Here is a 13,779-nt window from a genome sequence, read left to right on the forward strand (position 1 = left end):
GCGAAAAATATTGGGTTGGGCCAAGTGTTTGAGCTTAGTTTTAGGTCCATGGGCCAAATGAATTAGGAGATTGGGCCGGTTATTGGACTAATTTGGACTCGCAAACCGATCGGAACCACCGTTCACGTAGAAGATTTTTTGAGGATCGTCGTCGTCGGGCCGGACCGAGTTCGTGTTGCCCCCGCTCGAGCTAAAACTGTCCGAGCTATTTTTAAATTGTGAGTTAGCCCCTAACTCTTGGTTAGGGCGCTAATTGCGTTCGGATTAGTTTAATTAGATATTTAGATAGCTCGATTAGGGCTGGTTTAAGTTAGAAATTTGGTTTAGGTTCAATGACCCTAATTGGTTAAGTTAGTCTAATTAGTTAGGATTCTATGCCTAATTAGATGAGATTGATTGATTAGAATTGATTGATTTGAATGATTGAATTGCTTGATTGCGAGCAAGCGATAGGTCAGAGACGAGTGCGCAATTGGAATTGAAATTGGGATTAATAATTGACGGGCTGCAATTGATTAATTGGATTATTGAATTATTAGCCGTGAGTGCCGGTTTGGTTGTTGATTGCCGTGGGGGCCCGATTAAAGGTTAATCGCCCCAAATTGCACGGTGTGTTAGTCCATTTATTTGCAAATTCATGTGACCACGTATGAGGTAAAATTGCATGTTTTTGCACGAAAACGGCCTTGGGCCAAGTATTTAAACATGCGAGCGTGAGCATTTGACCTAAATCCAAAAAATGAACTGTTTGGTTGTCGAAGTGCCCGAGTAGTCACAAAATAGGATAATTACGACGATCATTGTCTTACGGTCGTTTGATCCTAGCAATCATTGTTTTACGGTTGCTGGATGCGGGTCGATCATTGTCTTCCGGTTGTCCGTTTACCGGTCGCGACTTGTGATGAGCCGAAGCCTTTTTAGGATTCCTGTTAGCTCCGTGCCGTATCGACAATCATTGTCTTACGGTTGGTCGAGCGCGATCACATGGACTATCGGACGTCGTCGCCGGAAGTAAGGGACGATGCCCGTTTCTGCTAGGAGAGCACCAACCGACTAGTGTGCTGAGCACCAACCGACTAGTGTGCTAGACCTATGGGTCGAATCTGATAATAAATGAACTACGTGTGGTGTCCTATACATGCAAGTGCTGTGATGCTTTGCAGTGGGTGGATTTGATTTGGTTGGTTGATTGTTGAGTCGAGCCCGCATTGCATTACGTGTGGCCTGGAGGGTAAGCTTGCATGTGTTTGAAATACCTGTTGTTTGTTGAGGTGATTGCTTTTTAGGGTATTCGAGCGAATCAACGTCCTAATCGGGCTTAGGCGTTGGCTCACCGAGATTAATTTCTCATCCTGTCGTGGTTAACAATTTTCAGGCGGTGATGGAGGCCGTGGATCTTGAACTTGGAGGAGTGTGGTAGGATTTTTGGGAGTAGACGAGGGATTAACCTTACCCGACCTAGTGTCTTTTTGAGGTCCTAGTGAGCCGCCCCGAAGTATGGGGTTGTACTTATTTATCGTAGCTCAGTAGGGTCAAATTTCATATGCTCTGATTGTTTGAATGAAACTACTCTTGTGATTTGACCGTGGTGTTTTTCCTACTAAACTATCCCTCCTGGTCTTGTTTGTTTGGGAGTTGCACGTTCTGCATGTGCCGTAAATTCATAGGTCGGTAGCCTGCCTGGGACGCTATTATTTATGACCTGAGGCGAGTAAGGTAGGGATGTCGCGAGCTCGAGAGTCGGGGCGTGATTGAGATTGACACAAATGGTATCGATGCTCAGCGGAAGGGAGGTGGGCAATGAGTGAGGATGCGAGGCTCATGAGATCACTGATGGGGAGGCTAATGAATGTGTCAAAGCCGCCACGGAGGATGTTGTCGCTGTCTTGTGGACAAAACAAAAAGGAAACAAAGTCCTTGTGCCCTAGATACACCTGGCCATGGCAAGGAAAATGGTATGTGAGATGCATATGCCAGCCGACCAGCGAAGGTTTGAGCCGCCGGTTAATTGGGCAGTCAGTTGTGACAAAATCGTTAACTTCGAGAGTTGTTTTTTTTTTTGGACAAACACCACTCTAGAAGGCTCTTTCAAGAAAGCGGCCTCACTTCATAGGGCATTTTGAATTTTTCCCAGTGAGTATTAAATACTAATCAAGGATGAGTACATCTAATTAGTACTTCTCATCTCAATTTGTAAGGCTTATGTTTACTTTCTTTTCGATAATTTGCTCTCGACTAATTAATTCGGTATATCTGCCCGTGCAATGCACGGGTTGCTGAAACGTGTTGAGAGAAACAAAAAAATTTCTTCATCACATGTATGCAGTTGGTAAAGCATTGACATGGATCATTTGATTTTAAGCCAAGAAGATAAGAGCAAAGAAACGAAGGACCACGCAACCAAGCATCATGTCCATGAAGAAGGTTCAATATGAATCCATGGATAGTTTGCCAAACATAATCAAGTTACTGGGGTCAAACATATACAAAATCTTCTAGGTGTTTGAATTTTGGGAAGTATTGATTGAAGAAGATGTTCAATAGCAGCACATATTGAAAATACACGACGTAACTACATAGAAAAGTAAGAAAAATCAGTGGCATAGCACCTGATTAATTGACCGGAAGAAGGTCAACAATCGTATATTTTTTTTTTAAACTTAATTTAATAACTATGATTTTCCAGGAAAGCAATATATGGAAATGGAATCATATCTCCATGTGATAACAGAGACAGCTTGGCAAGATTGAAAATTGTCTAATTGTTGAAGATTCGCATAAGTCGGTCGACAGGTTATGTTCTTAGGCAGATGCAAACTTTGACCAAGAGGAGACAAATCTATATCAACAAAACATTGGCGTTTGACGAGAATATAACAATTGAATCACGTCACTTTTGCTATATAAAAGGGCATTACCGAACCAAGTTTTGACTTTTTCTTTGGTTTATATGTCACTTGCAAGATAACTACGTGCATAATTATCTGTAAAAGGTCTTAATCATTCTCCCACGACGACAAATATAATCTTTAAAAGCAATGTGCCAGACAGTCTATGGAATTCAAAGTCTTCAATGGCCGGGAATATGAGAAAGTTTAACCCTAGTATCGTGCCAACTTTCGTGTACATGAATACAAGAAAATTCAGCTAATTTCGTCCATTTCGATTATCACCAACTGGAAGGGAAGGGTGGAATTCTACGATCAGAAGTTTCGCCGTAAGTGCCCTCGCATGCACTATAAATAAGGCATGCTTAATAGGGTCGGCAATGCAAACTCAAGAGAGAAAAATCACAAATGAAGATGGCCAACTTCACTTTGCGCCATCACTTGGCATGTCTCCTTCTCTTTGCTGCTCCTTTGGTAGCCTTTTCTACTAGCGCTCCTGAGAATTTCATGCAATGCCTCTCTCTTCACTCCGATAACGCGACCGCAATCTCTAAACTTGTTTATACTCCAATCAACTCTTCGTACTCTTCTGTCTTGGACGTTACCTTACAGAACCTGCGCTTCTTGACTCCTTCTGCTCCGAAACCTTTATTCATCGTGACGCCGCTCCACGTCTCCCACATCCAAGCCGCCATCATCTGTTCTCGACAGTACGGCCTCCAAATGAGGACCCGAAGCGGCGGTCACGACTACGAGGGCCTTTTGTATTTGTCTGTAGTCCCGTTCGTCATTGTCGACATGGGGAATCTCCAATCGATCTCCATGGATGTGGAGGAAAAAACAGCATGGGTGCAATCGGGGGCGACGGTCGGCGAGTTGTACTATAGGATCACTGAGAAGAGCAAAACCGTAGGCTTCCCGGCTGGCCTCTGCCCCACGGTCGGGGTTGGCGGGCACTTTAGCGGTGGAAGCTAATATGGCCTTGCTGCCGATAATGTAATCGATGCGCAGTTGATCGACGCCCAAGGTCAGCTCCTGGATAGAGAATCAATGGGGGAAGATCTCTTCTGGGCAATCCGAGGAGGAGGAGGCGGCAGCTTCGGCGTGGTAGTGTCCTGGAAAGTCAAGCTGGTCCCAGTGCCATCGACCGTGACCGTGTTCACGCTCCTAAGGACGTTGGAACAAAGTGCGACGAAGTTCGTGCACCAGTGGCAACTTGTCGCAAACAAGCTCCCCGAGGACCTATTCATACGAGTGATCTTGCAGAGCTACAACTCCGGCCCCAACGGGACGAGGACGATGCAAGCCATTTTCAACACCCTTTACCTCGGTGGGGTCGACTCACTCCTCAAGGTGACAAGGAACAGCTTCCCGGAGCTCAACGTCACGAGGCAGGACTGCACCGAGATGAGCTGGATTGAGTCCGTTGCCTACTTCGCAGGATTTCCAACCGGAGAGCCTTTGGAAATCTTGCTCAACAGGAGCTCCAACACCAAAACATTCTTCAAGAACAAATCGGATTACGTGAAGGAGCCAATCCCCGAGAGTGGCTTAGAGGGGATGTGGGAGAAGTTCTTTGAGGAAGATGAAGGGGTGCCTCTTATGATTTGGAACCCCTATGGCGGGAAAATGGCAGAAATTTCCGAATCCGCCATTCCCTTCCCTCATAGAGCGGGAGTTTTGTACAAGATCCAGCACATAACGGCCTGGACCACTGGAGGCAACGAGGTTGCTCCAAAGCATGTGAGTTGGATACGAAGCTTCTACAGTTATATAGCGCAGTATGTGTCGAAATCGCCTCGAGAGGCCTACATCAGCTACAGGGATCTCGACATAGGAATGAACAACGTGAAAGGCGACACGAGTTATAAGCAAGCGAGCGCTTGGGGAAAGAAATACTTCAAAAACAATTTCGACAGGTTGGTGCTTGTGAAGACCGCGGTCGATCCTGAAAACTTTTTCCGGCACGAGCAAAGTATTCCTCCGTTCTCATCTTAAAAGGAAAAGAAGAATTCTTGACTTTAGATGTCTTCATCGTAATAACAATATGATACTTTGTAATTAGTGAAACATTTGACAATGTGGATGTTTGAACTTTGTGCGGGTTATTTGTTAAACAGTATTTAATTATATTTTGATTTTTACTATCGAGTATTCAATTACTAAAATATGATTACGAATTATTAAATAGTAAAATGAGTAAAAAAATTATTTATAATAAATAGGGCATAATGTTCTCTATGTATTGTTAATTAATGTGGTATTTTTTTCTAATAATAATCATAATAATGAATTAGGTCTTTCAGTTATGTTTAATGTTTCGAAAAAATAGCGGGTTTATTTCCCAAAAACCCCCTTCAATTTTGTTAATGACATGATGGGATGCACGAGGGGAAAAAACCAACGGAACCAAAAAAGAAAGGTCAAGTTTACCGTAATGCTGGTACTTGTAAGCATGCTTTGCATGGATTTTCACGGCATTTTTTAAAGTTTCACTTAATTAACGAAAAAGTTCTTGTCACTCTTACACACTTAACTTGTTATCATATCGATACGTACTATTTGCATGTGCGTAGTTGAGTGAGTTTTACTAAAAGGATTTATATGCATCAGGATACATCAAGATACTTAAAAATATTTAACTATGTCTACACTCCATATGTAGCTGATTTTCCTATGATTAGACAATTGTATTTTTGTTAACGTTTCACAAGATTTCTTTGTACTATTATTTTCCTCAGCAAAACCTTGAATTTTTATTTGGGAAAAGACTTCTCACATCAAGAGCTGTGCCTTTTCCACTCCTAGTTTGGCTAAAACAGCCCCAACAAAGTGTTGGAACCATTTTACCCATTGTGGGTCCCACCACTCAGCATCCTCTGCATTCTCTTAGTGTCCTTTTTTAAGTTCCTTCTGTTGCGGGTCCTTCATATTCATCCTTCTGTCTTTTTCTCTCCTTTTACTTTCTTTTTTTCGAGGTTTGGGATGGTTTTTTCGTGGTGGATAGTGGATTGATCGAATTCAGAGAGTTGGTGAATGTTGAGTCATGTGAAAACTTTCCTTATGATGGGTTCGCATCAATGGAGTTTGAAGGTGCTTTTTCTTCTTTCATCTTTTTTTTTTTTCATGTATGGGAAAAGTGGGTTTTCTTCTTTCATGGCATTGCTGAGTTTGTCTCCTTCTGCCAATTCTGTTAATTGGAGTTTTCGTAATTTTGTGAGGAAGAGTTGAAAGAAGAAAAGCGAGTCGTGTCCGTTCCCAAAGAGTTTTGCTTTCACCAAGTGAAAAAAAGGTTTATCATCCCATTAACTTCTAACTATTGAACTTACTAATTTCTTTGACCCTATTGAGATAGAGCATGCATTTTATTTTTTTAGTAAATTTTCCATAGTCTTCTCATTGAAATTTTCTTCAGATTGGTTTCCATCGATCTCTTTCTTTTCTGCAATCTATTTAGCGAAATGATTTCAAGATGCATATTTTGATATCTTCCCACAATATTGCTCTAATTATTGTTCGGAGTCAGTAAATGATGAAGGGTTTTTTCCAAGAAATTTCAGTTTTGTTTTCGTTTCAATATGTTAATTGAAACTTTTTACCATTTTGTTTTTGGTTCTTGAGAAAGTGAAAAATCAGTGGGCATGCCAAATGCATTTTCACATATTAGCTAGTAAGTCTATTGATGGTAATGAAAAGTATGGTTGGATCCCTCCTCTATAATATATTGGGTTGGTTTTGAATAGAGAAAGGCTTCCATATGTTGCACAACCACCAATTAGAACGAGAAAACATCATTCGATTGAGTTTTGTGCTTTTGTGGAGATCGTCGTGGTGGCATTTTCTCTACAATATATAGAAAGAGAGAAACATGTTGAAAGGTGGGATGAGAAGGAAGGAAAATAGGACTGCAAAGATGATTATGGTGGCATTTTCTCTGCAAGATAGAGAATCGGGACCCTTGCGTTACATGTGAATGTCTCACTGATGAAGAGGCGGGCTTTGCTCGAGCTTTATATAAGACAAAAAAGAGGCAAATCCATCGCTCACTCGCTCCCTCTCTGTCTCTCCCTTGAAAGCAATGTGGGGGGAAATTTTCAAAAAAAGGGCCCCAAATAGGAACCGAGCATGTATAATAGGAACCGGAAGGCATAATATGAATAAGAAAGGTTTCACAAAAGTAAAGGTTCAGTTACGAATGAAATGAGAATATACGTAAGGTATACATTCCTTACCACAAGATATGATACTTTATCATTTAAGAAATGGAATGACAATTTACAGAATTCAAAGTGATCTTGTGAACCCTTATCATCAATGGTTATTTACGATTAGGTGATGTGTTTTGCTGCAATAGTAGCAAAATGATAATTTAAGAAAATGAAAGATATGTTGTTATGAACCGAAAGAAAGACTTTTGCACGTAATTGCTCTTTACAACAAGACAAGGACCGTTACTTTTTCAGCAACAAAATGGTCATTTAAAAGATGAAAGGTTATCTTCCGAAGCTGAAAATAAAAATACTACCAATTTTTATGATGTGACAAGGAATTTCGCTAGTGTCGGATTAGGAAGGTAACACGAAAGACGGAAGTTATCTTACGAACCAAATCGAAACATTGCGCCCATAACTTGTCTACATAGTATGCTGATTAGGTTTTAGATTTGGGCCGCCTATAATGAGCTTGACGTAGGCCTAAGCCATTTCTATTTGAAAGTTCCCTTGGAGGGAACAAGCAAAGAAGTCCAATAACTTCTCTTACCCTCCCGTTAAGAAAGGGAAGCATGGTACATGCAAGTTACAAAGTGAGTGGAAAAAGTGCTCGTGCGTGTGGAATTGTCACCGAGAAGAAACGAAAAACGAGAGGGCAACGAGCAATGATCTGCAAGCAAGTTTTGTGCAGATCAATGGCATATCTGGTTGTGACCATTGGGGCAAAACATTCCAAGGCGGTTTTGCACCCTGTTGCACTACCAATTTTGCAGTCATGATTTTCAGGCGTTGATCATCAAATTCGTAACCTGGCGTGAATCCGAGACTTACGACACTCTACCATGGCAGAATTCCCGACACTCAACGTAAAAGATATCAAACCTTCTATGAGGTTTCTTTTACACTTATATCAGGGCGATAGCTATTTGTTTGTCCCCGGAGTCCTTGTTACATTATCTCCACGCATACATTGCTTCAGTAGCACACATTAAGGACTTAGGACTTCAATTTATCTCTCACCAATGCTTACGTATATAAGCAATCATTAAGGAAGGTTGATAAACATGCTAAGGGTGTGCTTGGCTTGGATTTGGAAATGAGTTTTGTGCAAATACAAGTCTTTAGCCAAAGTGGCTTTGGGAAAATGCAAGCAGCGTTTGGTAAAAATTAATTTGAAATGCTATTTTGGATTATGTAGCGTTTGGCAAAAAGAAATTTGATCAAAGGGTTTTTTGGCTGCATATTTATTTATCTCTTTTTATTTATTTATTTAAAAAAAGTCAAAACCCTTCGTAGGGCTCGGGCCGCCGGTGAGCCAAATCTGGCGCCGGCTGCCATCGCCCGAGGCCATCCGGGGTCACGCGACCCCTGGTGACAATTGCCTAGTTATCGAGCACGTGGGCGCGGGGCCACAGAGGCCGAGACCGAGACACTAGTGCTTATCCCAAGGTATTCCGTGGGCATGCCTAAGTATGTGGCTCTTGTGCACAAGTCATAGGCACTCAAGCTGGACCCTAATGTCCGTGCTTAGATCCCTTGCGGCCTTGTCCTAGTTCTTGTTCTTGCGCGCAAATCATTAACACCTCGGCCCGGATTCGACCCGGATCCATCGAAGTCGGGCCCAAGACCCTAGTGCTAGTGCTCGAGTCTATCGGTTGGGTCTCCGGTGGCCATGCTGGGTACCCGGCTCTCACGTCCAAGTCAAAGGCGCTCGGATATGGGTCTATCAAGACCGGCCCCGGGTCCATAGAGGCCAAGTCGGTGGATAACGTGATTCTAGAAAGCAATTATCAAATAATATCTTCATCTAATAACAAAAAAAATTTGGCAATTTTCATTGGAAAATTTGGCAATCTTCATCCTAAATCTTTGTGAGAAATTTCATTATAGTCATTTCGGCTAATTTTCATTGGAAAATTGCTAGTCGAGTTACATGGCACACCACAACTTCGGTGATTGTCAAGGAAAATTTGGCCAAAAGGACTAGATTGAAACTTTATGCAAATGTGCAATATTGATTTGGCAATATTAAAAGTTTTAGGATCGAGTTAGCAATCGTATAATAAATTTAAGATGGATAAGAAAGTTTCCTGGAACCATAATCTCGAACCCAAATAGGAAAGTGGTAAGGAAATTAATGGGAAAAGTACACTAGAAGTGCCATAACTTTTGTACGGCGTTCACTTGAGTGCCATAACTTTTAAAACATTTACTTAAGTGTCATAACTTTTAAAAATCGTTCACTTGAGTGCTATGTTGACGTGGTAGCCGGAAAAGTTACGTAGACGCGAGGAAAAGTTACCGTAACACGCCGGAAAAGTTATTGTAGACGCCGGAAAGATGACGTGGCATGCCGAAAAAGTTCTTGTAGCACTCAAGTAAACGATTTTTCTCCGACGTAGTACTCAAGTGAATGATTTTTGAAAGTTATGGCACTTAAGTGAATATTTTGAAAGTTATGGCATTCAAGTGAACGCCGTACACAAGTTATGGCACTTCTAGTGTACTTTTTCTGAAATTTAATTACATTTGTATTAGTATGCACTATGCAGGCCTTGTCAAATTCTCGCCTAAAATTCATATGGAATAACACACAATCAAGTATCAGAACGTCGGTTCTTCCGACATTTCAAATTCTCGTACCCTTCACGTTTTCGGCGACCTTAAAATTCTGATACCCGCATTTCAATGCCTTCACTTTCACACCAGCTACTTTTCAATCCAATAATTCCCCTAGATCATTCTTGATCAAATGAATAGGACAACTTTTTTCTTCAACCTCAATAGAGGGGAGGGTTCGAGCTTGATCTCTCCTTCCCCTTCCCCTCCCCCTTTTCTTAAGCCGTTTTGATTCTCCATTTAATTTTTTCTTTTGTTTTTCTCTCGTTTGAGAGTTTTTTTCTCTCCCATTTTTAGGGAGATTCTATCCCGATCTAGTTTGGATTTGGGGTTTCTGCGTGTATATTTTCGGGGTTACGCTTTTCTCGGGTTTTATTGGTGTACAAGTCCAGTTTTGAAGGAGATCAGAGGAGTTTAGTGAAGGTTTCGCTCTCACAGGCGTCAAATCCGTGCTCGTTCAACCTTTTATCTTTGTTCGGTGATGGTGTTGTGGACGCTAAATCTAGGCATGTATCACCGAAAGGCAAAACCATGTCGGTAGATGGAGATCTCGATGTGTACTCATCACTAAAGACGGGTTCGGTGATCTGCTGCTGATTTTGGTATGAAGAAGTCATAGATGTGCACTTTGAGCATGTGACCCATAACCTTGTTACGATGATTTCTCTTATTATCCGAAGCTTGTTTTGTTTTGAAGTTGTCTGAGATTTGTTTTGCTTTGTAGTTGATCTGCAGTGTATATCCCTTGTATCCCGAGAAAACGAATGAAATGTTGTTTAAAAAAAAAGAATAATAGGAGGAAAACTTGTCACGCAATTCATGATCAAATGAATCAATATCGTGCTAATTTGGTATCCCTTGTATCCCAAGAAAGTGAATGAAATGTTATTTCAAAAAAAAAAAAAAAAGAATAGGAGGAAAACTTGTCACACAACAATTCATGATCAAATGAATCAATGCCGTGCTAATATGGTATTCCTTGTATCCCGAGAAAGCGAATGAAAAATTATTTAAAAAAAAAGAATAGGAGGGAAACTTGTCACACAATTCATGATCAATTGAATCAACGCCGTGCTAATCTGGAAGGTGATAGAAAGTCAAACCCTGCATGTTCGTGTAAACTTTCATGCCCGTCGTTCTCAAGGATAGAAATAATCGGCTAATTTCGTCCATTCGTTTATCACCAAATTGGAAGGGGAGTGTGAAATAAAAAATATGGTTTCGCCACTCGCCGTTTGTGCCCTCACTCGCATGGAACTATAAATAAGGCACCCTCCATATAGTTGGTAATGCAAGCTTGGAAGGAACAAAAATAACAAATGAAGATGCAAAACTTCACTATGCATCTTCACTTGGCATGTCTCCTCCTCTTTTCAGCTCCTTTGGTAGCTCTTGCTATGCGCACTCCCATGAATTTCCTGCAATGCCTCTCTCTTCACTCCGAGAACGCAACCTCCATCTCCACACTCGTTTATACTCCAATCAACTCTTCGTATTCTTCTGTCTTGGACATTACCATACAGAACCTGCGCTTCTTGACTCCTTCCGCTCCCAAACCTTTACTCATCGTGACACCGCTCCATGTCTCCCACATCCAAGCCGCCATCGTCTGTGCCCGGCGGTACGGACTCCAAATGAGGATCCGAAGCGGCGGTCACAACTACGAGGGCCTTTCCTACTTGTCTGAAGTCCCGTTCATCATGGTTGACATGGTGAATCTCCGATCGATCACTGTAGATGCGGAGGACGAAACAGCGTGGGTCCAATCGGGTGCAACGTTGGGCGAGCTTTACTATAGGATCGCTGAGAAGAGCAAAGCCCTCGGCTTTCCGGCTGGCGTCTGCCCCACGATCGGTGTTGGCGGTCACTTCAGTGGTGGAGGCTATGGCACAATGATGCACAAATATGGCCTTGCTGCCGATAACGTAATCGATGCCCAGTTGGTCGACGTGCAAGGGCAGCTCCTTGATAGAGAATCCATGGGGGAAGATCTCTTCTGGACGATCTGAGGCGGAGGAGGCAGCAGCTTCGGGGTGGTAGTGTCCTGGAAAGTCAAGCTCGTCCCGGTGCCACCAACTGTCACCGTGTTCACGCTCTCGAGGACGTTGGAGCAACACGCGACGAAGCTCTTGCATCAATGGCAACTTCTCGGGAACAAGCTCCCCGACGACCTATTCATCCGGGTGATCTTGCAGAGCCTCAACTCTGGCCCCAACGGGACGAGGACGATGCAAGCGTCGTTCAACACCCTTTACCTCGGTGGTGTCGACGTGCTTCTCGAGGTGACGAGGAGCAGCTTCCTGGAGCTCAACTCACGAGAGAGGACTGCACCGAGATGAGCTGGATTGAGTCGGTCCTCTACTTCGCAGGGTTCAGCGGAGAGCCGTTGGAAATCTTGCTCAACAAGAGCTCCAACACCAAAGCATTCTTTAAGAACAAATCGGATTATGTGAGGGAGCCAATCCCGGAGAGTGGCTTAGAGGGGATGTGGGAGAGGTTCTTTGAGGAAGATGAAGGGGTGCCTCTTATGATTTAGAACCACTATGGCGGGAAAATGGGTGAAATTTCCGAATCTGCCCTTCCCTTCCCTTCCCTCACAGAGCTGGGGTTTTGTACAAGATCCAGCACCTTACGTCATGGACAGATGCCGAGGGAGGCAACGATGCTGCTCCAAAGCACGTGAGTTGGATACGAAGCTTCTATAGTTATATGGTGCAGTACGTGTCGAAATCGCCTCGAGAGGCTTATATCAACTACAGAGATCTCGACATAGGAATGAACAACGTGATAGGCAACACGGATTACAAGCAAGCAAGCGTTTGGGGAAAGAAGTACTTCAAGAACAACTTCGACAGGTTGGTGCATGTGAAGACCGCCGTCGATCCGGGCAACTTTTTCCGGCACGAACAAAGTATTCCTCCGTTTTCATTTTAATTTAGGTGTACTCCTCGCAATAATAAGATGATACTTTGTAGGGCCAATGACATAAATGGTCTCTAAACTTTGATCTAATGTGCATTATGATCCCTGAACTTTAAATTTGTTCAATAAGGTCTTTGAACTTTAGCTTAATGTTCAATATGATCCCTGAACTTTTAGTTTGTTCAATGTGGTCCCTAGACTTTTGCTATATGTTCAATATAGTCCCTGAACTATATGAAAATGTTCAATGTAGTCCTTCCATTAATTTAAGATTAGGGACAATAATGAACATTTTCATATAGTCTAGGGACTAAATTGAACATGTACGAAAAGTTCAGAGACTCCATTAAACAAGTCAAAGTTTAGAGACCATATTGCACATTAAGCTAAAGTTCAAGGACTACATTGAACAAATTAAAAGTTCATGGACCACATTGCACATTAGACCAAAGATCGGGGCCTATTTGTGTCATTTTCCCTACTTTGTAATAAATGGAATATTTGACTATGACTACGTTTGAACTTTGTGTGGATAGTTTTTATCGTGTTCTGGGGTATTTGTTAGGAAAATGATTGTCAAGAGCTTGACCCATGACCAAGTAGCTAGGAGTGAAGAGTGAATCGCGTTTTCACCTTAAGAAAAGGTTCCACAAATGGAATCCTCTTTCATTTTCGTCTCATAATTTCAAAGGTTCTTCTTTGAAAGATTTTATGGAACCATAGTCAACTGTTCTAAAAGCTTAAGTTTTTACAAAAAAAAACGTGGTTTAATATTTATATATTCTAACACTCTCCCTCACACTTAGTCTGGTTTTTTTACCTAGTATTAGGCATGAAAATATTCATTGGGGAGGCAAATATAGGCTTGGAAAGATTTGAACTCAAGACCTCCTATTCTGATACCATGAAAGATTTTATGAAACCACAGTCAACGGTTTTAAAAGCTTAAAGCTTTTAGAAGAATGCATGGTTTAATATTTATATATTCCAACATTCTTGATCCTTTGATATCGATGGCTGTTTTTGACTTTTAGGCTCTATCGAGAAGTTTGTGGTTCCAAAAATTTGATTGTATATGTGATTTGAATTTAGGGATTGCAAGTTTTTCCACGCAACAAATATCAAGTTATTTGGACAAC

At 41.9% G+C, this 13,779-nt stretch overlaps 1 protein-coding gene and 2 pseudogenes across 1 annotated transcript in view; 2 read left to right on the plus strand and 1 right to left on the minus strand.

Moving 5' to 3' along the window:
• Positions 1 to 13,779, minus strand: part of LOC115726033 (putative F-box protein At1g49610) — a 171,779-nt gene that overhangs the window by 30,836 nt on the left and 127,164 nt on the right. The gene's annotated exons all lie outside the window — the stretch shown is intronic.
• On the plus strand, positions 3,294 to 4,994 carry LOC115729776 (annotated as a pseudogene).
• Positions 11,002 to 12,680, plus strand: LOC115729778 (annotated as a pseudogene).

Source organism: Rhodamnia argentea, chromosome 9 (genome assembly GCF_020921035.1).
Source record: "Rhodamnia argentea isolate NSW1041297 chromosome 9, ASM2092103v1, whole genome shotgun sequence".
Taxonomy (NCBI): Eukaryota; Viridiplantae; Streptophyta; class Magnoliopsida; order Myrtales; family Myrtaceae; genus Rhodamnia; species Rhodamnia argentea.